Consider the following 26767-nt stretch of genomic DNA (forward strand, 5'->3'; position numbering starts at 1 on the left):
GTAAAACTGGAAATAATAGTTTACTTCACTGTAAAAAAAACATTAGTTAGTCATGACCAGTCTTGTGCTAGTTACTGAAAAATAGCAACTCGTTACTACTGTAGTTACATCATTTAAAAAGTAGTTCAATTACTTTATTAATTACTTACACTAAAAAGTAATGCATTACTATTAAAAGTCATTTTTGAGTTACTTTTACATTAAAACAACAATTGTAAGGCTCCTATTTCTGCCCTTATAACGTCACGTCAGTGCTGCATGAAAATACACTGTTGATCAGCTTCACAGTTTTAATTAATTTGCATTCTCGCAACTAAAACACAAACTTAAACAAAAAGATCATTTTAAACACTAATTTATTTAGTCAGAGTCAGACCAGCAGCACAAAAATAAAATATCACAAGGTGATAAACCAGCTGAATACCTCTGTCCAGCTGTGTGTCCTGAAGTAAAGGGGCCTTCCACATCAATTTCCTCATGAATATTTATGAGCTACTTTTAACAAGCTCTTCCTTTCCGACTCCTCCCACTGCACATTTAGGAGCCGATCACACCGAACACACTTTTTTGCTAGGCACACCAATGGCTTTTTTGTCGACAAGTTGTTAGGCAATGACTAAATCAGCTGCGTATTGTGTGGGAGCAATTTTTTATATATATTTTTTACTTGTTATATTTAATAATATTGTCATTTTGAGTTACTTTTCCATTAAAACAACATTTTTTATGCTTCTATTAATGCCCTTATAACGTCACTTCAGTGCTGCATGGAAATACACTGTTGATCAGCTTCACAGTTTTAATTAATTTGCATTCTCACAACTAAAACACAAACTTAAATAAAAAGACACTAATTTATTTAAGTCAGACCAGCAGCACAAAAATAAAAATATCACAAGGTGATAAACCAGCTGAAGAATATATTCAGAATCGAAAAAGCAAAATCTAAAGTTGCTTCAGCCTCAAAAAAGTTTGCATGTAACCCTTGAACATGTTCCTTTAAAGCTTGAGTATAAAAAAAGGGCCCTATCATGCACCCGGCGCAATAAGGTGCAAGTCATTTTTGCCCCGAAGTGTTGCTATTTTTTAGAACACACTTCGTTATTATTGTTCATTTATTAATTTGCTGGAAATCAGAACTGGATTTAGAAATAGTTTTGAAACTAATCTTTGCGCTTAACAAATGAAATTAATATTTTAATAATTATAATTATAATAATATAAATTAAAATTATAATTATATATATAATATATAATTATAATTAATTATGTAGGCTAATGGATGTGTGTGTGCGTAAAACATAATTTCTCGAAAAAGAGAAATAGAAAGTGAAAGTAAAGGCCAATTGGAGGAGGCTCATTCTTTATCCTCGCGCTGCAGATGCTCTGTTTAACTGTTTTCGCTAGTGAAGCATTCAGTTTTTAAACTTACAAAGTCCACCATGTAAATAGCAAATGTGCCATGGCACAACGCAACTGACTCTTTGAGACTCTGATTGTTTTTTTCTCAAAACACACCTAGTACTCATTAAGAGAATAAGCAGAACCCTGTTAGACCATGTGCCGCGGCGCAAAGCGTATCTTTACATCCTTAAAATAGCGGGAAAAAGTAGATTTGGATTAATTATTAGATTTGTTATTTTTATTATTATTAATATTACTATTATTATTATTATTATGATTATTGATAAATAAAAATAATACAAAATGTAATAATTAGAATTAATATTTATTTTTATTATTGTTATTGTTAATTAAAATACTGAGAATAACAACAACAAATATAATAATTATTATTATTATTATTGTTACTTTTATTATTTAATAATAAAAAATAACAAACATAATAATTATTATTAATATGTATTCTTATTTTTTATTATTTAATAAGAACAACAACTATAATAATAATTATTATTATTATAATTATAATAATAATAATTATTATTAGTATCATAATTTTTTTAAATTGTTATTATTATTATTATGCTTTTTGATTACTCCAAAAATATTTTACCTTTGTTTGGAGGTGCAATAATGTCAATAAAAAATGTTGATAAAAAATATGATCAACTCATGACATGCTGTGATCATTTTAAATATCAAAACAACAGTGAAACATAATGTCAGTTTTTGCCCACGCCAACATTCCCATGCAACATCCTAGTAGTTCTCTGGAGACCATTAGCCAAAATGCACCATCTCCTCAGGAATGCTGGGAGCGCATTCTTTCCACATAGGGTACTGGGAGGAGAGCCACAAAATGGCAAGCATTGATTTGTAGAGCAAAGTGCAGCGATGAGAGAGACGTGCTGAAAATAGGACAGCAATAAAAAGTGAGAAAGAGAGAGAGATAGCAGGAGAAAGAGCGATGGAGAGAGAGAGAGAGAGAGAGAGAGAGAGAGAGAGAGAGAGAGAGAGAGAGAGAGAGCCTGCTGGAATGTGAGCTGCTCTGTCCAGCTGTGTGTCCTGAAGTAAAGGGGCCTTCCACATCAATCTCTTCATGAATATTTATGAGCTGCTTTTAGCACACCCTTTCTTTCTGACTCCTCCCACTGCACATTTAGGGGTCGATCACACCGAACACGCTTTTCTGTTAGGAAAACGGCTTTTTTTTGGTCGACAAGTTGTTGTTAGGCATCGACTGAATCAGCTGCGTATTGTGGGGAAGCATTCCTGTTGATTTATTTTTTTACTTGTAATATTTAATAATATTGTCATATTAAAAATTTGTGAAGTCATACAGCTTCAGATAACTCAAAACAAGTCTCTCCCCTGTACAGAGATGGGAAGTAACGAAGTACAAATACTTCGTTACCGTACATAAGTAGTTTATTCTGGTATCAGTATTTTATTCCACTACTTTTTTCTCTGCAACTTTTTACTTTTACTCCCAACATTTTTACACAAATACCTGTACTATCTACTTCTTACATTTTTAAACCACGATCGTTACTTTCGTTTTCATGTGTTTGGTGGCGCGATCTATATTATTTCTTGTCGTTGCGCAATATGAACGCATTTTTCATGCAATCAAATGTTTCGTCTTAGCGTGCCTGTGTACTGCAGCGTGCAGCTTTTTAAACCAAGACTGTCGCGCACCATACCTGGACTAGTTTATGAAGATTACTATGAGAAAGGCAAGGATGAATACGCAGATGAGATGGCAAGTTTAACATGCAGTCCTGTTTACACCGTAATAATACACCTTTTGCTCGATTGGATCACAGGAAAACAAGATTGACACATTCCAGTTCAAAAACATGCCGCTTATATGCTTAACCCTTTTGTCCACTTCTGATCATACAGCACGGGCTTTCTCTGGTCTTCCAGCCTAATCCTGCGAGAAATAGTGCTTTTTGAAAAGATTTGTTAGTACTAAAACAATCAAAAACTTGATACAAATTTTATGCATTGCAATTTATTCAAGTTCATATTTCCCAATACAGAATTTATCCTGTTTTACAATTTTTATTGATTTTTTATTTCTGTTCTGATCTGAGAAATGGACGGTGAATGTGGAAAAACTGTTTATCCATTAAATAAAATGACCTCAATACCCTGAAAATAAAACAGTTAAATAATGTATGAGAGCTACTCATTGAAAAGAATAAGCAGCTTTAGCTTAATGCAAAAAATAAATAAATAATAGATTGCAGTCCAACATGATAAGCATTTATTTTAGCAAAAGAAAAAAATATATATATTTGTTACATAATTTTGTGTAAAATGCAAGATATTATTTGTAAAGATAGACAGGCCTACAGAATTATTTCTACAGTGTATTAACATGAATGGCAGATTAAGTTTACAAAACTACATGCTGAACTGTCACGATACTTAGACAGAAAAGAAGGCAAATGCAAGTATTTAATTAACAGATGAAAACTTGTATTAAAAGATACCACTGGACACACGAATGTTCAATACAAAAGAGAGCCACAGACCACAACGAAGACATCAAAATGGACAGTGAAGGATACTGGGGAACAACAGACAGGAACAATGACAAACAACGAACTGATAACCAGAACATACCACAGGCGTAATATATAGCCAGCCAAATAAGGTTCAGCTGGAGGATGATTAAGTCAGCTGATGACATCAGCTGATTCTATAGCACACTGTCGACACAAAAAAGGTAAACAAACACACACCCTCGCACACCCGACAACACACATGGCCTGACACATAGCCTAACACACAGGAGGAACACAGATCCATAAACAGTGACATGAATGCTGTGAGTTTGCATCAGGATGATGACACATGGGCCAACTTTGAGCAATGTTGCTGGGTATGATGCTGCTTGGCTACTTTCATAAATTTAGCAACAAATACTTTACATAAAAATTTTAAATTAAAGTTATTTATATTAAATATAAGTTCATTCATTCATTTTCTTGTCGGCTTAGTCCCTTTATTAATCCGGGATCGCCACAGCTGAATGAACCGTCAACTTATCCAGCAAGTTTTTACGCAGCGGATGCCAGGCACATGCACACACATAGGGCTCAACCTGTGCAGTGCACAGGCCCTTTTAAGTCTTGGATAGAAAGTGCCCTTCCAAAATGATCAAAAGTGCCCCCGCGACGTGGCTCCCTTCAGTAGGCGCGCGACAACACAGCTCTTCAGTACCCGAGCATTCTCCCACCCACAACCCCCCCTGCCCGCTCTTCCAAAAATTTATCCTGCACATGCGAGCGATACACTAAAAAAATTATATAGGCAGATTTATACACGCAGTTTTAAAACTTTTAGAACAACCGCAAAGCAAAACAGATGTATTTCCCACGTAAAAAACGATCCAAAAGGCACATAGGTCTATGTATTTTTGCGTATTTATTTGTTTATAATATATAGTGTGGATTATAATATAATATAAAGAGAGATTAACTCTTTGTCATGGACATTATTTCTAAAAATAAGCTTGAGAAGTTGTCTGTAGCAGGGTGGGGCTGACGTCACAGACGAGCGCCCCGAGGGCTCTGTAGTCCGTTTATAGCCTAATGTTAGCTTTTTAACTCTTGCGCTTGCATTTAAGATCCAAAAGTGCTCCAAGTTGTATTTTCGTGTGAGGATTATCCGGCTGGACAAAACGTGTAAGTGTAATGAACAGTGTTTGAACACAGAGCTTATTATTTGCAATCTTCGAAAAGCCTATGGGAAAATCCTATAGGGATTTTCACGAGGGAACCAGTTTTATGCTAGCAGCCGATTAGCCTACAAAGTGACGTCATAGTTCCTCCACTCTATAGGTTGATTTAGAGGGTTTTGCATAAAAAGCACAAGTGGATTTAGCTCTTTTTGACGCTAAATAAAATCTACCTTGGTTAAAACTAGGGATGTAACGGTATTGTAAATACCGTCCTACCGCAATATTAATTTTTTTCGATATTACCGTAGTCGCATGACTCTGTAAAACTATAGGTCTTCTGAGAAAATTTGCTCAGGCAAATGAAGCGAACGGGAGGTAGCGGAAACTACAATTCCCATCAGCCCTTGCGGTCTGTTGTCGCTACAGATACAGTAATGCGGGAATGGAGTGTGCTGCTAAAAGCAGGCATCAAAAAGAGCTGGAAATGATCGAACCTGAAGCGGGTGTTGTCGCCGCACGCGTACTGAATAGCGGTGTTGTCGCGCACGTTCTGATCAGCTGTGTTGTCGCGCGCGTTCTGATCAGCTGTGTTGTCGCGCGCGTACTGTAAAGCGGGGAGGGGGGGTTGAGCGCGCATACTAAAGAGCGGTGCTGTCGCGCGCCTACTGAAGGGCGGGACGGAGGGTGTGACACAGCACACTGTTCAGATTGATACAGACATGAGACCTCTTTCTCACTCATGGCTTGTCCACTCAAGTGCACAACATTACCCACTGCTGTCAACCTGGACCAAGTCATATCTCTCTTGTCCCAGAAACCTCAGTCCCAAATGAGAGGGTTTTTTTCTGTTGCAGGGGACATTGTAAACACCCAGAGATACCAGCTTTTACCAGATTATAATTATATGATAATTTTCCTTGAAACCCATCTCTATCTAAGTGAGTGAGTGAGTGATTAAATGTTGAATGTGATGAGTTTTCAACAATACTAAATTGAAACTTTATTTTTTTACATGGTTTAATATTTTTTGTTATTAAAATTGAAGTTCCTGTTTCAAAGCTTACAGATAGATGGCTAATTTGTATGTCATTGACACTTTTGGCACTTTTTTGGAGTATTTTCAAAAGTTTTGTTTTTTCCTGTAAATGATTCAATAAATACCGTACCGTGACATTAATACCGAGGTATTACCGTACCGTAAAATTCTGATACCGTTACATCCCTAGTTAAAACCAAAGAACTGTCTAAAGTGACATGTTTGAAAAAAATGTATTTTATTTACAAGCTAATAACCTTATCATCAGGGCCGGAGTGGGACTCATTTTCAGCCCTGGAGTATCAAGCATAAGACCGGCCCACCTCAGTTCACGACTGACTATGTTAAAATAAGGTAATTTCCAATTCAGTTTCTAATTACACTATCTCGTCTTTTTCAAGAAAACAGCTGCTTTAGAACTTCAAATGTTCAACAAACTTACAGTTTTATATATCTTAACAATAAAAATGAAAAACAAATAATAATAATTACTTAAGTGAGGATCAAACACGGATTGACGACGTCGTAACGCAACGTGCTGACCACTGGACCACAATGGCGCTGTTGTGCTTGATTGGCCAGAATGATAAATCATCATTACCCTGCAGGCTGCATTTTGCTCATGGGGCTACGAGACAATAAATAAGAAGAGCGGAGCTGCGGCAAAATAATGAATAAAAAGTGTGAGGCTAAGGTCAAATAAAGAAATAAATGAAAAAAAAGTGCGACTGCTGAGAGTGCAAGCAGCTAGAAACATCAGCCCTTGCGGCCAAAAAACAGACCGGCCCACCGGGAACTCTCCCGGTCCTCCCGATTGGCCAATCCAGGCCTGCTTATCATTACATATAAAATGAAACTTGTGAACCTCTGGCTTGTGAATCAGAGGAGCCTGATAGAAAATGCTAATTTACAAGAAAAGAGGAAATGGATTTAGAGCAGTGGTTCTCAAACTTTTTTCATCAAGTACCACCTCAGAAAAAAATTGTCTCTCCAAGTACCAACAAAATGAGCAGTATTGAAATACAGTAGCGTAGTAGGCCCAGTAAAGCAGCTACAACTCAGCACAGTTAAAAAACGTGGCAGCTTACCTCAGAAATATAGGCTATATGTCATATATGACATATTATATACATCATTTTTGATACATTTTTTAATGTATGTAGCATGTACATGACATATTTAATTTCTCCGCGTACCAAGGAAGCCTGCGTACCACTAGTGGTACACGTACCTCAGTTTGAGAACCACTGATTTAGAGGGTTTTGAATCTGAACTCTTCATATATTTCCAATAAGCCTGTGTTGAAGTTTTTTCTTAATATGAACTGGTTATTTAGTAAAACATTGCTCTAATAACCCAAACTAAAGTTCCTTGAACAGTGTTAAACAGTGAAGATTACATTGTTTCCCGAATCCTAATCTCCATTGTATGTGCAGTTGAAGGGCTTCATGAAATACATTCAACTGATAACTGTTTCTTATAATAATATCCATTAGCAATACCTACTGTATATAACAATATACTGTTCATTTTAACAAGCGTGGAACAGTAAATGTGACCACACAAACTGGGCACGAACAGTTAAAGAATAGTCATTGAAGGAAAAGTCACTGAAACATTTATTCATTTATTCACTTTCTTTCAGCTTAGTCTCTGTTTTAAAAAGAGCCACAGCGGAATGATTCGCCAACTATTCCAGCATATGTTTTACGTAGCGGATGCCCTTCCAGCTGCAACCCAGTATTGGGAAACACACACACACTCATACACTATGGCCAATTTAGTTTATTCAATTCACCTAAAGCGCATGTGTTTGGACTGTGGGGGAAACCGGAGCACCCGGAGGAAACCCACACAAACTCGGGGGGAACATGCAAACTCCACACAAAAATGCCAACTGGCCCAGCAAGGACTCGAACCAGCGACCTTCTTGCTGTCAGGTGACAGTGCTAAACACTGAGCCACAGTGCTGCCAGCTCACTGAAACATTCTATGAGAAAATCACTTGAGAATCAACTTGTTCATGAAGAAGACAGCTGCTAAGAAGTGTAACATACTGCAGCCAAACCTAACCCAGAACATCAAACTTCCCCACAGAGCAGCCCGCTGTTTTCGGGATGCTTCCTTATGTCAGGGTCTGGAAAACTCATAAAAATCGAGGAAGAGATGGAAGAGGTGGAGAACATTGAAACTGTATATAAACACGTTCCATTCCTCAAGAGCGCATGCACTGGGAAAACAGATAGTGACATGGATACAGCATGTTGAGCAATAAATGTGCTAGCCTATGTGCTGCCAGGAACAGTTTATCTCATGATTACTGACACCAGGGGTGCTCAATCCTGCTGCTGGGCATCTTTATTTCCTTTAGCGTTTCGTTTTAGATGAGCATACACGCCGTTTCAGCTACTCATTGTTCCTGACAATCGCCAAATCACGATTAAAATCTGAAAAACATTCTTTAAAAGGTAAAATTAACAACTGGTGGGTAGAGTATCCAAAAACTATACTCAAGTAAAAGTACAAGTAAAAGTAAGTTACTCGAGTAAAAGAAAAAAACTATCTGATGAAAAAATTACTCAAGTAAATAGTAGTCCATTATACAAATATTTATAATATATTTATATATATATATAAAAAAAAAAAAAAATATATATATATATATATATATATATATATATATATATATATATATATATATATAYATATATATATATATATATATATATATATATATACATATATATATATATATATATATATATATATATATATATATATATATATATATATATATATATATATATATATACATATATATATATATATATATATATATATATATATATATACATATATATATATATATATATATATATATATATATATATATATATATATATATATATATATATATATATATACACACACATATATACATATATATATATATATATATATATATATATATATACATATATACATATATATATATATATATATATATATATATATATATATATATATATATATATATATATATATAAATAAAAATATATAAATATAAATATATAAATATAAATACTTATATAAATATATTTATACAACAGTTCTATCTGGTTCTCAAATCTGATTGGCTGATAGCCGTGCGATATTCTGCAATATCAGAACTCCTACAGCCTCTTTACCCTTTGTGTATTACTCCGCCCACATACAGCCAGCTAAAACAGACACTACAGATCTAAAGTTTAAAAGATGCTTGTTCAACTGTTTAACTGTCAGCTTATGATTTGAATCCGGAAAAAAGTAGTTCCTCATACAAAAGGGTTTTTGAGAGTCTCCATGTTTGATTTTGTTTTTATATACACAATTATGGCGTCAAACTGTTGTATAAACGCAATATCGCACTTGTAGCAGTGCGATATGGCTGAATATCGCCACTGGTGGGGGCACTAAGGCACTAGGCCTGCAGCCTCGTGCCAACGCACGCCTCCCACCAGTGCCGATATGTAGCCATATCGCACTGCTACTCGTGTGATATTGCTCATATATATATATATATATATATATATATATATATATATATATATATATATATATATATATATATATATATAAATATATATACAGTTATATTCAGAATTATTAGCCCTCTTCAAATTTTTTTCTTCTTTTTTAAATACTTTCCAAATGATGTTTAGCAGAGGAAGAAAATTTTCACAATATGTCTGATAATATTTTTGTTTCTGGAAAAAAAAAGTCTTATTTGTTTTATTTCTGCAAGAATAAAAGCAGTTTTTAATTTTTTCAACACCATTTTAGGGACAAAATTATTAGCCCCTTTAAGCTATATTTTTTCTTGATAATCTACAGAACAAACCATCATTATACAATAACTTGCCTAACTACCCTAACCTGCCTAGTTAACCTAATTACCCTAGTTAAGCCTTTAAATGTCACTTTAAGCTGTATAGAAGTGTCTTGAAAAATATCTAGTCAAATATTATGTACTGTCATCATGGCAAAGATAAAATAAATCAGTTATTAGAAATGAGTTATTAAAATTTTTATGTTTAGAAATGTGTTGAAAAAAAAAATCTGCTCTCCGTAAAACAGAAATTGAGGAATAAAATAAACACGGGGGCGAATAATTCTGACTTTAACTGTATAAGCATATCTAGAAACACAGGCCACCGGGAGCAGTAATGATCACTCACGCTTAGCTTTTAGTTAAAACTAGACATACATTTTAAGTATTGATCTGGTAATTGTCCATCAGTCAGCTTGAGAGACACATTATTACATCTTAATTATTGGTTGAATCCTTTATTGACCTTATATTTCCGGTATTCACTATTCAGGTACAGATATTAAATAATCAACACTGCATAGTCTTCATTGTATATTATTTAACCTTACAAGTTACAAAAAAGTTCTTGTGGCCAGATGTTTTAAACTCTCAAATATTGAAATGTTCACACATATTTCATATTCATGATTTTATGATTCGACAAAAGAACGTCTTTTTTGTTTGAGACAAAGAAGATAACACATGTCAAAAGAACAATTTGACATTTTCTGAAAGAGTCTTTTTGTGACGAGATCCTTATACTCAGTCTAAATCAAATAACTTATAACACGAGACCAAGCTCTGTGTCGAGATACTTGTGCATACACGTAGGCTATTAAAGACAGAAAAAGAGAACAAAAATCAGGCAGTTTGCCAACTTTATCTCCCAAAACAAACACGCTTTGCTATAGCAACGGAGTGATGATATCTGGCTTCATTTCACCTTTACGCAGTCAGAATTTGCGATTGACAAGCCTGTTTAACAGCAGATGGGACTCTTGTGTTATACTCCAATGTTCACACAACTGCAGACGGTAGCAGACTAGTAAACACATACCAGTGTTATATGTATTGTAATATATAAATTAATTTTAAAAATCATAATTTATTGTGTAAGACTTTTATTTTGTTGAATACAAAATAAAAGTATTCAAGATTCATGCAAAAATATTGTAGTGATTTATAGTAAATGCAATAGTCTTTTGATTGTAAAGTGCATTATGCCCATACCTGCCAACATTTGTCTCTGAAATTCCAGGACGGGGGAGGGCTGGATGGTTTGGGGGGCTGAGTGGTGGGGATGTCTAGGTGTCTGTACCAGTACTGTGCAAAGACTTTCCAAGGGATGGAAAGTGCAGGTTGAGCCCTATTTGAGCACGTTCCTGGTCTGTATATGCACAGGGTTTCGGGCAGCCACTGCAATCGCATATCATACCAAAGTCGGTGATCCAATGGTGTCATAGACTGCACCAAAAAGCTGAGGAACACGGGTGGTGAGAATTACGGGAGTTTTCCGGGAGAAATAACAAAACGGGAGATGGGTCTGAAATACAGGAGACGAGTGTTGGCAGGTATGATTATACTGTGCATACACTCACTTTATTAGGTACACCTTAGTAACTGTTGGACTGTCTTTTGCCTTTAGAACTACCTGAATCCTTCATGGCATAGATTCAACAAGATACTGGAAAAATTCCTCAGAGATTTCAGTCCATATTGCCATGACAGCATTACGCAGTTGCTGCAGATCTGTCGGCTGCACATCCATGATGTGAATCTCTCATTCCACCAAATCCCAAATGTGCTCTGTTGGATTGAGATCTAATGACGGTGGAGGCCATTTGAGTACTGTGAACTCATTGTAATGTTTAACAAACCAATCTGAGATGATTTGACTTTATATCATGGTGCGTTATCCTGCTGGAAGTAGCCATAAGAAGATGGGTGCACTGGGGTCATAAAGGGATGGACATGGTCAGCATCAACACTCAGGTAGACTGTGGCGTTCATGTTGCTGATGCCAAATTCTGACCCTACCATCCGAATGTCGCAGCAGAAATCGAGACTCATCAGACCAGGCAACGTTTTTCCAATCTTCTATAGTGCAATTTTGGTCAGCTTGTGCGAATTGTAGCCTCAGTTTCCTGTTCTTAGCTGACAGAAGAGGCACCCGGTGTGGTCTGCTGCTCTCATCCGCCTCAAGTTTCGATGTGTTGTACGTTCAGAGATGCTCTTCTGCAAGATAGTGATTTTGTTTCCAACCAAGTCAATTAAAGGCAGATTCGGCAGGTTTCGGAATGCTTGTGAGGTTACCAATCCTTTGAATGGCTTTAGTCACGTGACCTGGGTGTTTAATCACCTTTTAGAGCAGTGTTTCGAAACATCTGCTGTTCCAGATCTCGACAGCATGTCTCATGTCAGCCATTCCTACTTCCAACACTCGCCTTCAGTTCAATAACTTGTTACAATTTTTATACATTAACAAATATAGGCGATGTATGACTCATTTTAGATTATTTGGTAACACTTTATTTTGATGGTCCATTTGAGTATTAGTAGATTGTGCTTAATATCTGTTGATACTGCTCTTTCAACAGACATTTAACTGACTAGAAGCTTTGCAAGTACATGTCAACTTGCACTGAAGCCTGGTTTATACTTCTGCGTCAAGTAATCGGCGTGACCCACGGCACATGCAACGTGCGTAGCTGTGCATTCATACTTCTGCGTGCCGTTTCTGTTGCTCTGCAATAACACTTCTGAAACACTAGTTGGCAGTGAGGTGTTTATGTTCCTCTGTGTCGAGTTTTTTCACTGGTGTTTTGTTTTTTCTGAACGCTTCCTTAATGTAAAAGTTTCTCAAACTCGCTCATTTTGAGGCAGGAACCAGCGGACATGCAACAACTTGAGGTAAACACAAAAAAAAATTTCCATCCGGAGCTCCTTCACGGGACTCGACACTTGTAAACATTCGCTCCATCAGGCTCGCGTGGCTCTCGGTCCCACCCACACTCGTCAGCGCTACCAAGCCGAATATCACAGAGCTTGTGCTACGTGTCGTTGCGACGTGTAGTTACATTTTTTGAGAGTTGCACGTCAGCGACACTGATGGCCACGGCGAGGGTTATGACGCAGAAGTAAAAATCAGCCTTAACTCTAACACCAACCTAACAGTCTACTTATAATTTAATGAGAATTAGTTGGCATGTACTGTAGAAGCAATGTAACTTAAATTCAACAAACGGACCATCAAAATAAAGTGTGACCGATTATTTTAATGAAGGAAAAAATGAATGAATATACATATTTGGTACAATTAGGCAAGACTGACAATGTTAATAAACTGTGCTAACATAGCTACTAAGAGAACAGGTAGGCAAGACTGATTTTCTGAGAATACTGAGAGAGAAAAAAAGTACTGATTTGTTTACTTAACAAAAGACAGGTCAAGATTCTTGGACCCAGAGCTAACTGACCCGATAGAGGTCAAGTGGGAGTGAGATTACCTGCAAATTCCAACAACTCCTTGAAAATGAATACAAAATTAAACTTATTCAATCATCCTGACAAACATTCATTAGTTTCCCTTCGGCTTAGTCCCTAATTTATCAGTGGTTGCCACAGCGGAATCAAACACCAACTATTCTGGTATATGTTTTCTCAGCAGATGCCCTTCCAATCGTAACTCAGTACTGGGAAACCCTGACAAACATTATTTACTTTAACTGGAACTAACACCACTTACAATAGGAACACCGTACATACAGTATCAGTGTTGTTGAATGGTAAAATGTTATAGGAAGATGAGCATGATTTGGTACGCCCAAGATTTTCTTGTGAATCTTCCAAATGAGGCACTGGTCGACAGCACAACGGTCACACCTCAGTTGCTCCTCCTGATTTCTTTATTTATGGGCAATTTCATTATTTTGGAGCCACTGCGCAAGAGGACGCAATAAGAAAGCTTCGTGTCATCGGGATGGCTGAATGGGCGACCGGGAAGAAAAGCTTTTGGAAACATGGACAATCGCTAATTGGATGAGAGATTCATTGGGCAATGAGGAATAGGCTCTTATGCAATCTGAATGATGAATGGGATTGAAGCTCTTATGGTTGTGCACATGTTTGCTGTATGGGTGGGCTAAATTTGTTTGCAATTTAATTCCGGCAATGGACACGTCCGTAACATATTTCACAACTAGCTGAGGTTTTCCGTTTGATTTTACAGTTTAATTCATTTCATATCGAAAAATCAGATGCTGGGTAGACAGGGAATGCTCTTCCTACACTGTATAAATATATTGAGTTCCACACAACTCCTTCATGTCATCCCAACACAAATCAATTAAGTTAACTTAATCATTTTTTTTTTTACAAATTGAACTGGACTGAACTTAAAACAATTAAGTTGTCCCCAAAACGCTTTCAAATTGTGTTGTTTCAACTCATTTTCAACAAGTAGTTTGAAAGTCATTTTTGAGAGTACACTGTAAGCAGCAATATGCTGAACTGCAAAAAATTTTGTGTGTCATTTTAAATCAGAAGGTATTTCTATTATATACTATAATATATACGATTCTTTCATTAAAATATACAAAAAATACTAGAACATTGAGTATGTTTACATGGACACCAATAACCCGATTTTAAATGGCACCTATGATGAAAATCGTCTTTTAGAAGCTGTTTAGACAGAGCTGGTGGTGGTGTGGAGAGACCCCCCTCATGATTGTAAAGCGCTTTGGGTGTATGGCCATACACAATAAATGCGCTATATAAATACACATTACATTATACATTACATTACATAGCTGTGTGTAGGTATAGTGTGTCCACAGTCATATTGGGGTCGTTTAAACAAAGTTCATAAACATTTTTACTAAAATTCCATGACTTTTCCAAGACTTTTCCAGAACTTTTAAGGAATTTTAGCCAACATTCAGACCGCGTTAATTAATCAAAAGCTTTTCTCTTTTTTTTTTGCATGATTATGACATAGCGCTTGTTGTTTCTATTGCTGACACCAGACAACAGTCATCAAGCTGGGCTTAACTCAATCGGAAGCACCGTTAAAAGCTTCCATCATCCAGGTTAGAATTTATCTTTGAAAACGGGGTATGAGAAAGATATGTGTGTCGGACCACTGCCTTTTTTTCCTGCACGCGCGATCAATTCCTGATCCTTTTGCATAAACGTTTTAATCAGTGATTTAACTACTCTCGATGTGCTAAAATATTTGTTAAACGATTGTTATTTTATAAAAGCATATATACATATTAAAACTGTAAAACAGACTAAAGTGTATGGCCTAATCAAAAATAAAGAAAATTTGTTATATTTGTATAAAATAGGCTTGTCTTTTAATAAATTGAGTTTAATTGATCTGAAGCTTTTAACTGCATTTTTATTTCCTGTAAATAATAAAAGTTGCATCAGATTGATGAAAACGAACCTGAATACCTGTGCGAACAGGACCACAGCGACTCTTTTTTTACATCAAAACGATTGTATACAGTGTCTTCTGTCTACATAACTAGCAAAGGCATCAGGAAAAAAAACTGCTAAATCTCTGCGAATATTTGGTTAACTTATAAAACAAATGTTGTCTGGTTTAGTGATGTTAGTAATGCACAGAAAAACGCAAAGCAGAACTCTCCTGAGCGCATTAACCCACTGATGACAGCCAATTTGTGGTGGATTTTAAGGTGGTTAATGAGGGTTATTGTGTTACCTTGGAAGGTTTAGACTGAACAGGAACAAAGGCTACCTGATCGACAATGCATTCCTAGAGAAAAAAAAAACACACACTTGCAATCTAGATGCAGTCACCTCATGCTTGTGATGTGGAACAACTCCCCCATTAAAATAATGGTTTGGTCTTTATACTGTAAAATAGTGACGATAATTATTTATTGATCATGGGCCACAAATATTGTTATCGGATAATACAATTAATCCTGCAGCCCTAATCCAGGTATAGTTTCTGGAAGAGTTGATGAATTTGGAGAGCTGGGTGCATCGTTGAAAGTATCTAGTGGACTCAGACACGGCGCCAAATGAATATACGCTGTATTTCAGCCTTCCTAAAGCACATAAACAGCAAAACACAGCTACTATCTCAATAAAGTCCATGTTAGCCATTTAGCAATGAAGCTAGAGTAACGGGGCAGACAAAAGCCCTGCCCATAACGCGAATCCGCGTCTATTGTGAAGTGAATTTGACGCGCGAATGAAGCGAGTAAACTCAAAATGTAGCACGTCTATTTATGTGTGAATTTTGCAATTTATTCACACATCCCATATCTACTGTGAACACAGCATCTCAGTGCGCTTCAATCTCTGGCTGCATCAGCACATTGACAAACATAGAAGCAGATCTCAAGTAACAATTGTGAGAATTATTACAGTAAGTAATACTACAATTACCAATCACATTTAATGATGGTTGATGATCACAGAGAACTGAACAGATCTTTTAATCCTTGTTGCTTTGCACACGTCCTGTCTTGTTGATATGATTATACGCGTTACTATGGAGACATGTTAATTAGCAGATGTCAATCAATTTGGTGGGCAGGGAAACTGTACTCCTAAGTCACTTTGGGGTGGGCCTCAAAAAGGCAGGGATTTGGATCCTATTTTAAAAAGGGGGGGAGGGGGTGCTTGTGATGGGGGACACAACGTATGTGACATCACTCATAATTACAAGTTGGAATAGTGAATGACCAGGAATCTCTCTCAAATGTCATAAACAAATACAAAAGGCTGCAGCGGCCCACACAATTAGGTCCTTTCTCATATTTCTGTATAACTCCCAGGTAACGCTTGCTTTTTTTAACAGTTTGTGATAATTTAATCTATAGAAGTGAAATAATATAGTGATTAAACTAATTGTTGTCAATCACAGCCAAGTAACATGTGCATCCATTTAGGTATTGTGTCCGTTGCCATAGAAACAAATTTGAAGACGTTCCTCTTAAGTAGAACTGCTGAGTTGCTGTCTTGTAATTACAGCAATTCCAAAACAACAAAACCACAATATAAGACACAGTGAACCTCCATGCAGCAGAATCATGATCACAGCAGTACTAATTCTGGGTCAAACTCACCATGACAACTGTAAGATTATAAAACGTTGACACTAAAGATATAAGAAAATTAGCCTGGTTAAGAATGAAACATAGTGCGGCTGGAAAAAAACAGACCTGCAGGAGAGGATCTCATCCAGTACTGGAGTAAAATACAGAGCACAACCCAGAAAAAGAAAGACATAAGCACAGCAATTATGAGTTGCATAAAATTTCACTCGGACATCCTGAACCAGCAAAACGTGGGCTCATTAAGCTCTAGGACAGATCGCTCTGACCACAGTACGCAGAATCTTCCCTTATGAGTCACTAACTCAATGTACATAAAAGCTGAATGGATGAACAGCAGGGATTTCCACTTGCTGAACTGTGGTGTCCAGTCTCGGGTCTATATTGTCACGACCCTGCCTCAGTGTGGGGGTATTAACACTGTATAGGAAACTATGAATGATAGCAAAATGACGCAAGATAGAATGGAATGTGTCCATTAAGTCCACTGGCTAGTGAGAGTGACGGCACTGAAGTTCATAATCAATTCGCTCTGCAGCAGATCTTTTCTAGGTGACAGGTCAAGAACCTTTTGTTCACTATATGTGGTTTGTACTAAAAGAGGGACAAAACACACACTCTGGAATGGTAAAATTACTATTCAGATCCCTTCACTGTAAATCCTAACAATTTAAGGTAACTCAAACCATTAAAGGAGACCACTTGTAACAAACCATTAAAGTTCAAAAACTAATCGTAATGAGTACCAAGAACTTAATCCATTTGAGTAAACGAAGCAATTTGACCACAGTAAAACCTAGTAAATGAAGAGAACTCAAACCAACTGAGTACTGCAAAATCCAACTAGTTAAGGTTACTCAAACCGTTCGAGGAAATTGATTGCTACAAACCATTTGAGTTAAAAAAAAAAGAATCTATATGAGTATTGTAAGCTTACTCCATTTGAGTTGAAGTAATGAGGCATTTAATTAAATCATTACCTTCAATACTGAGTTCAAAACTCTTTTCAAATGTGTAGAATTTACTTTCAGGCAGTTTTAAGTTAACGACACTCATATCATTTGATAAACTGTTGGGTTTTACAGTATACTGTTCGAACACTATTTGATTACTCAGGTATTTACAGTACTGGCTTTAATATACAAAGCCTAAACCGAGAAAACAACACGCAGGTACAACCAATTTTTTTCTGTTATCAGATTAAACAAGATGATCTACATGGAACTGGAGCTACACTTGAGATCACTTTTATTTATCAATTTAGTGTTTTCAACAGTGTGCCAGAAGCTAAACCTTATAGATGTAGAGCTCTTTTTTAACGATCTAGACGCAAAGTCTAAAGCGAAGGGTGCAAAAACATTAAGGGCATACCCGAATCCACTTTAACTATTTTGAGAACGGAAAAATACGCTCTGCGCCGCGGCTAACAGGGTTGAGCTTATTGTCTTAATGAGTTCTGGGTGTGTTTTGTGCATAAACCAATCAGAGTCTCCTCTCTCATTCCCTTTAGGAGTCAGTTGCATCACGCCATGGCGTATTTGCTATTTGCATGGCGGACTTTGTGAGTAGAAAAACTGAACGCTTCACTAGCAAGAAAACTGCAGCGCGAGGATAAAGGATGAGCAATGTTTAATTTCATTTGGTAAGCTCAAGGATTTGTTTCAAAACTATTTCTAAACTCAGTTTTAATTTCTAGCAAACAAATAAATGAACAATAATAACAAAGTGCGGTCAAAAAACTGAGTTATATCCAGGGCCGAAGCAAGCTGAACTGCCGCTCTAGGCAAAGGACGGTTATGCCGCCCTCAACCCTAAAGTGAAACCGGGGAGGGGTCGAGGAACACCGCCCTCCCTATTCTCCCGCCCTAGGCGCGGACATAACTGAGGGCGCGGGTGGTGATGGTAGTATCGTGGACGTCGCCCTAGACGCGGATATAACTGAGGGCGCGGGTGGTGAGGGTAGTATCGTGGACGTCGCCCTAGACGCGGATATAACTGAGGGCGCGGGTGGTGATGGTAGTATCGTGGACGTAGCCCTAGGCGCGGACATAACTGAGGGCGCGGGTGGTGATGGTAGTATCGTGGACGTCGCCCTAGACGCGGATATAACTGAGGGCGCGGGTGGTGATGGTAGTATCGTGGACGTCGCCCTAGACGCGGATATAACTGAGGGCGCGGGTGGTGAGGGTAGTGTCGTGGACGCCGCCCTAGACGCGGATATAACCGAGGGCGCGGGTGGTGAGGGTAGTGTCACGGACGCCGCCCTAGACGCGGATATAACTGAGGGCGGGAGAGGTGAGGGTTGTGTCCGGGACGCCGCCCTCTGTATTCTGCCGCCCTAGGCGGCGCCCTAGGTCGCCTCTATGGATGCGCCGGCCCTGCTTATATCCAAACACACGCCATGTCCTATATGGTCCAAAACCTGACAGGTGGACAAGTCTGAGCTTGCTTTTTAATAAAACAAATATAAATATGAATATAACAAATAATACCACAATTAATAATAACATTATACAAAAGTTGTATAATTATACAAAAATTGTCATGAATAAACTAAAAAAAGTTGAAGAAGGCATGAAGGCTGTGGTGTTTATATTTCTGCAATATTTTCATCCTTTAATTCTTTTTCATTTGTAAAGATATTTGCGTCTTGCTCTACACCTTGTGTGTTTTAAGCAATGTGTCAGCGAGGCGCACAACTAGCGCGCTCTGCGCTGGACTTTAGACCTGCTTATAACTGGTCTATTGTACAGTCTATTTTAGTTCGTCAAAATAGCAATGCGCCAATAATGCGCCTTAACACACCAGTTTTCTAGGCGGCACACTCATGAGTCCACAACAAGGCACAAATGGATTTGCTATTTGAACAAATTGGCGGAAAACATGAAAACTAAGGTTGCGTTGGTCTGAAAATAGCAACACGTTGGGGTAAACACGTCTTGCGCCTTATTGTGCCGGATGTAAGATAGAGCAGACTGGTAGTCGGTGTTAAATGAGCCCAAACTTAAGTCTGTATAACAGTCTGGCTCAAAGTTATAAGGTCATCAAGTTTGGTCCAATGTTAAGTCAATGGAACTTTTCAGAATTTTCCGGGTCAGTTTTCGGAAAACCGTAAGTCGGATTAGTTGAAAAGATATAGCAACTCCAGTCAGACCAGTTTGGAGGTTTGGGGTAAGTTTGGTGGTTGTAGTATGAATGGTCTATGAGGAGATGCATATAGCAATTAGACTCAGATGTAGAAGAAGAAGAATATTAAGTTCATGTAGAATAACAGTATGTTGGCTTTAATGTAATATAGTTTGGTATATTTACCTGAGGCCAACAGTTTATAATGGTATTTGGTTTTTAGCCCTTTATACGAAAAAGCATGGGCACCCGCACCCCTGATTTATATAATGTAATGAACAGATTCATTGACAGATTTATGAATAATAATTTATTGAATAATGTTTATGTAGATAAAGTGTTTAACATTTAGGCAAATGAAAACTGTTCATCATCATTTAACGTGATTTAAACTACAATAAGATGGATATGGATTAAATAGTTAAATGTTCACAAAACCCTCGAGTACTTTTTTGAGATTTTAACAGATTTGTGTGCATCAGTTAAGACAATGTTAGCACCTTTTAGCTTTAATTGTGGGGAAAACTGGACAATTTTGAGCTTTTGTCAGCTAATTTCAGCTTCCGGGTTTTAAAATGATTTTTGGGGAGGGATCAAAATCGGAGACGTAGCGCAAAACAGCAAGTGCAAAGATGACGCGTCGGTTTCTCATTATTATTCATAGCTGAGTTTTCTTATCCTATGAGAAGAGCCGGCTTTTTTAATTATTCATGAGGAGAGCTGTACGAGAATTCAAGAATGTCAAACGTTGTCTTTTAACAGGAGTTTATTCACATTTAGACACATCGCCGTGCTGCTGTGTTTGCCTTAATCTTATAGATTAACAACAGGGCTAATGGTTTAAATAGACAGGGCAAGAGACCTGCAATCAGACCCGGGGATTAGAGGGAAAAGTCCTCATTTATAGTGTTCATTAGGGATGTAACGGTATTGTAAATACCGTCATACCGCAATATTAATTTTTTTCGATATTACCGTAGTCGCATGACTCGGTAAAACTATAGGTCTTCTGAGAAAATTTGCTCAGGCGAATGAAGCGAACGGGAGGTACCGGAAACTACAATTCCCATCAGCCCAGGCTTGGCCATAATCCCTTGCGGTCTGTTGTCGCTACAGATCCAGTAATGCGGAAATGGAGTGTGCTGCTAGAAGCGGGGATGAAAAATTGCAGGAAAACCCTAAAGCGGGTGTTGTCGCCGCGCGCGTACTGAATAGCGGTGTTGTCGCGCGAGTTCTTATCAGCTGTGTTGTCGCGCACGTACTGAATAGCGGTGTTGTCGCGCGAGTTCTTATCAGCTGTGTTGTCGCGCGCGTACTGAATAGCGGTGTTGTCGCGCGAGTTCTTATCAGCTGTGTTGTCGTGCGCGTACTGAATAGCGGTGTTGTCGCGCGAGTTCTTATCAGCTGTGTTGTCGCGCGAGTTCTTATCAGCTGTGTTGTCGCGCGAGTTCTTATCAGCTGTGTTGTCGCGCGCGTACTGAATAGCGGTGTTGTCGCGCGAGTTCTTATCAGCTGTGTTGTCGTGCGCGTACTGAATAGCGGTGTTGTCGCGCGAGTTCTTATCAGCTGTGTTGTCGCGCGCCTTCTAATCAGCTGTGTTGTCGCACGCGTACTGTAAAGCGGGGACGGAGGGTATGTCGCGTCGCGGGGGCACTTTTGATCATTTTGGAAGGGCACTTTCTATCCAAGACTAAAAAGGGCATGTGCACTGCACAGGTTGAGCCCTGTGTGTGCACGTGCCTGCAAGTTGGGGAATACGACTAATAATCAGTCATGGGGACTGCAGAAACACAGCACACTGTTCAGATTGATGCAGACATGAGATCTCTATCTCACTCATGGTTTGTCCTCTCAAGTAGGGGAAAGACAATGCACAACGTTACCCACTGCTGTCAACCTGGGCCAAGTCATATCTCTCTGTCCCAGAAACCTCAGTCCCAAATAAGAGGGTTTTTTTCTATTGCAGGGGACATTGTAAACACCCAGAGATACCAGCTTTTACCAGATTATATTTATATGATAATTTTCCTTTAAACCCATCTCTATCTAAGTGAGTGAGTGATTAAATGTTGAATGTGATGAGTTTTCAACAATACTAAATTGAAACTTAATTTTTTTACATGGTTTAATATTTTTTTGTTATTAAAATTGAAGTTCCTGTTTCAAAGCTTACAGATAGATGACTAATTTGTATGTCATTGACACTTTTGGCACTTTTTTGGAGTATTTTCATAAGTTTTGTTTTTTCCTGTAAATGATTCAATAAATACCGTACCGTGACATTAATACCGAGGTATTACCGTACCGTGAAATTCTGATACCGTTACATCCCTAGTGTTCATATAAACACAATTACCTTTAAAATTATATAAATTGTGGTTATGCGTATATGAAATTGGGAATAACAAATGTAGCAGGGCATTAAATTACTGTTTATTTCTTTGCATTTTTACTTTGTAAGCTAGAAAATCATGCGTCTCCTTACGGTTTGTCTCATTTTGTGAGCTAACAGACAAAAGTTGTTCGCTCCCCTCCTTCTCCCCTGCTGGCCACGCCCACTCCTCCCCTTTGCTTGCGGAGCTCCACGCCCACTATGATGCATCTTTTGAAAAATCCTGTGGTAGACTTGAACCGAAAGTGGGGGGTGTCACGACCCTTTAAAAGGGATATCTCAAAATAGACTCACCCTCAAGTGTTTCCAAACCTTTATGAGTTTCTTTATTGAACACGCAAGACGATATTTTGAAGAATGCTTAAAAACGATAACATTCATAAAAGGAAAATACTATGGAAGTCAATCGGTTTCCAGCTAATCTCCACAAAAATATATTGTATGTGTTTTACAGACGGAAGAAAGTCATAGGAGTTTTGTAAAAAACGTAAACAATGTGTAAATGATGACATGATATTTAGCTTTAGGTGAACTATTACTTTAATCTGCAATGTTTTCAAGCAGTAATGCTGCTGTAAGTACTTATTAAACATATGTGTATCATGGACACTAGAATCATGCCGCCCTACCACAAAAAAGTCAATAAAAGCTGATACCTGACACTATAAACACTTGTTATAAGACGTGTCACATAGTAATATGATTAACAAAGCAAACAACATCAATGATAACAGCATTACAGGCATTTGATGATGATTATTTAACATTTAAGAAAGCAATTACTCCTTAGTTAACATATTAACCACATAAACAAAGTGTCAATATCCATGCAGATGGTAACTCAGAACATAATGCTTTCACATTTGCCTTCTTGTATTCCTGAATAACAACCAGATAAGTTGAACACAAGCCCCACTTCCACACCCCTCAAGCACTACACTATGCATAAATCACCACTCAAAGCTTTTAACTTTGTCATGCTCTTTAAACCGAGGTTTAAATCATCGTGAAACCATTTAAAAGGCATTCAAGAACCAGGACTCACCGGTATCTGTTTAAAGTCCCGCGTCCGCCCAGTCACAGAGAGCTAAATGCACACAGAGTATTACAAGGCTGCTGCACCATTACTGCTCCTGCTTCTGGATATCTAATTTCCTAATGCAAGCCTCCACAATGTATCTATCTCTCAGCTGACTCTCTTCAATACACACTAAAACACTCCTCCTCTTACAGAAGCCCCACCCTTATGAGCTCCATCGTTCTCAGACTGAACCGTGTCTTCAGTCTCACTCTAGAGAATGAAACGGCGGCTAAAACAGAACCTTGTGGTATTCCTCAAACTTCTAATGCTCAAGGCTTTCACACTAGTGATATTTGTTTTAGTATTTTATACAATTGTTAGCTATGAATAAAAATGTAAACAGTTTTGATTTCATTGAATATTTTGGCTGATGATTGATGTAAACGTTCACATAATCAGACAATATTGGTTTAACAATACAGTAGGATTCATCCAAAAAAGGATCCATTCATTGAAATTAATCATTTACTCACCCTCATGTTGTTTCAAACTTATGTAAAGTAATTTCTTCTGTGGAATCAAACTAAGATGTTTGGAAGAATGTTACTAAACTGTTTTGGTGACCATTGTCTTTTATTGTACAGATGACAAATACATGTCTAATAATGTTCCACAGAAAGCAAAGTTATACACAGAGAAAGGCATTTATATTTCTTAATATGTGGTACCACTTTTCAAACCCCGTTTGACCCTCTGAAATAATAATATAGATTTATAATTATAAATATGTGGGATTACTTTTTATTCCCAGTTTGATCTTCTGAAATAATAACATGGGTTCAACAATACAGTATAATTCATCCAAATATTATCCATTCAAATTATTCATTTACTCACCCTCGTGCTGTTCCAAGCTTATGTAACGTCCTTCCTTCTGTGGAACGCAAACTAAGATGTTTGGAAGAATGTTTGTAACTAAACTATTTTGGCGACCATTGTCTTTGATTGTACAGATGACAAAAACATGTCTAATAATATCCTCTTTTATGTTCCACAAAAGCAAAGTCATACAGAGTGAAAGGAACTTATATTTCAAAATGTGTGGTGCCACTTTCAGTTTGGCCCTGTAAAATAGCTGTGCCATAAAAAGACAGATGTAAAAAACCTGTATGAATTTGATTTTTATGGGACATTCAATGCTTAACATGAAAAAAGCTTAACGTGGCTTAATGTACTTAAAAATAAACCAGAGAAACCCACATTTCTGTCAAATTGTACTTGTAATTAACCCCAACTACTATAAAAAGAACGAGTCCCAATTTTATAGATAAAGTGAATAATATATTATATTATAAGGAAAAAGCTTAACATGGCTTAATGTACCCTATCAAGCGGGGAAAATCAAATTTCTATCACATTTTATTCATGTCAAACACTTTTTAATGTCAAAGAATGAGCTCTAAGTGAAAATTAGTGAGTGAAAATATTCACGTTATGCATATTAATTCCATTATAAGGAAACAACAGCGTAATATGGCTTAACGTACCTTAACACCGATCAGGAAAAGCAAAATTTCTGTCAAACTTTCCTTGTGATTAACACTATTGTCAAAAGAACGGGCCCTAAATTCCATGGATAAAGTGAACAATATCATGTTAAGCGTTTTCTCACCATTGAAGTCTATAATAAGAAAAGGCTTAACATAAGTTTAAAACAACTTAGGGAAACCAAATGTTAAAAAGGCTGTTAATAAAATTAAAGTTAGTGTTAAATCATGAGTAAAATTTTACAGAAATTTGATTTTCTCCGCTTGTTGTTAAGGTAAATTAAGCCATGTGAAGCTTTTTTCTTATAATAGACTTCAATGTGGGAGATAACGCTTAATGGGCTGTTTTTCACATTAAAATGAAATTGGGACTCTTTTCCTTGGTCTTTTTATAGTAGTTGGGGTCAATTACAAGTACAATTTGACAGAAATTTGGGTTTTTCTGGTTGATGTTTACGTACATTAAGCCACGTTAAGCTTTTTACACGTTAAGCATTTTAGAATATCCCATTTTTATTATATTATTATTATTTATTTTTGATAGAAACTGTTGTTTCCAGAACTTTAACATGTAATTCAGGCTATACATGTATTTTAGATTACTTCATACAATAGTTTACCATAAAAATAAACAGTATCTTAAACCTTAACAGTAGTAAAATGGTATTGTAGTATTTTAAGCACACACAATTAGCAAAATTTTATAGTAAAATATTCTATACTACACTCTAAAACTACACTCGTTTAGATAACCAAGCAATCTCATCACTTTTACAGCACGTTTACATAGTTATGTTTGTTTGTTTTAGTAGGGTAAAACTACTGCTGATTCAATCACACTCGTGCCGCTTCATTCAATACAAAATTGGAAGTCGACTACCTTTAGTTGTTCCCACGTGGAATCATTCGTATGTGTATTTTTATTGTTTTACAATATTTGATTGTGCTGCAGCAACACTGAAGTTTCCTTTACTCTCTAGGATTCTAGCACCGAAGCCCCACCTCTCAGCCCTCTCTCTCGCCCACTGCTCTTATTTACTCACAAGTTCTTCTTTAGGGCAACCTACACCCGTTTCTCTCTCTCTCCTGCTCTCTCTCCCAGTGCACTCTCACAGACTTTACTTTTGGATAACGGCTCGTTTCGAAGACAATTAAAATGATTCGCTTACCTCTCTTTAGCGGAGATGAACGGTGTCTTATTCACTGTAAATGTGTATGTGTGTGACTGTGTGTGCGCGCTGGACGCTGTCAGTATCTAAAGACTCCGCCCACTCGACAAAAACCCCGCCCACTCCAGGGCAACACCACCCCGTCATCAGCCACTAGCGTTGCGCGTTCTGGCCAGACCCCCGCGCGACCCAATGTGCGCGTTGAATAAGCTGAGCGCGTGACACGGATCTGAGCACACACGGTTAAAGCATTACTGACAACATGGCTGTGTACACACACACACACACACGCACAGAAACACTTCTAACGCTGAATTGTTCACCTTTTATTTGTTAAAACATCAATGCTAGCTATGTTTTGTGCTTAACTGATACATTGTTTATGTTTAAGTTTTATATAGATTACATTTTAAAATATTTGGGGTGTTTAA

General features: G+C 37.3%; 1 protein-coding gene across 13 annotated transcripts in view; it reads right to left on the reverse strand.

The window, feature by feature from the left end:
• grb10b (growth factor receptor-bound protein 10b) overlaps positions 1 to 26390 on the reverse strand; it is a 162153-nt gene extending 135763 nt beyond the window's left edge. For 4 of the 13 annotated variants that reach the window (XR_012391981.1, XR_012391978.1, XM_009292073.4 and 1 more), the window contains exon 1: positions 26337 to 26390. The gene's annotated coding sequence lies outside the window, so the exon portion shown is untranslated. Of the gene's footprint in view, positions 1 to 23644; positions 23777 to 26047 lie in introns of those variants that run through there. The other 9 variants (XR_012391982.1, XR_012391979.1, XM_068214087.1 and 6 more) reach the window with 3 other exon arrangements.
• Between the last annotated feature and the right edge of the window lie 377 nt (positions 26391 to 26767).

Source organism: Danio rerio, chromosome 16 (assembly GCF_049306965.1).
Source record: "Danio rerio strain Tuebingen ecotype United States chromosome 16, GRCz12tu, whole genome shotgun sequence".
Lineage (NCBI taxonomy): Eukaryota > Metazoa > Chordata > Actinopteri > Cypriniformes > Danionidae > Danio > Danio rerio.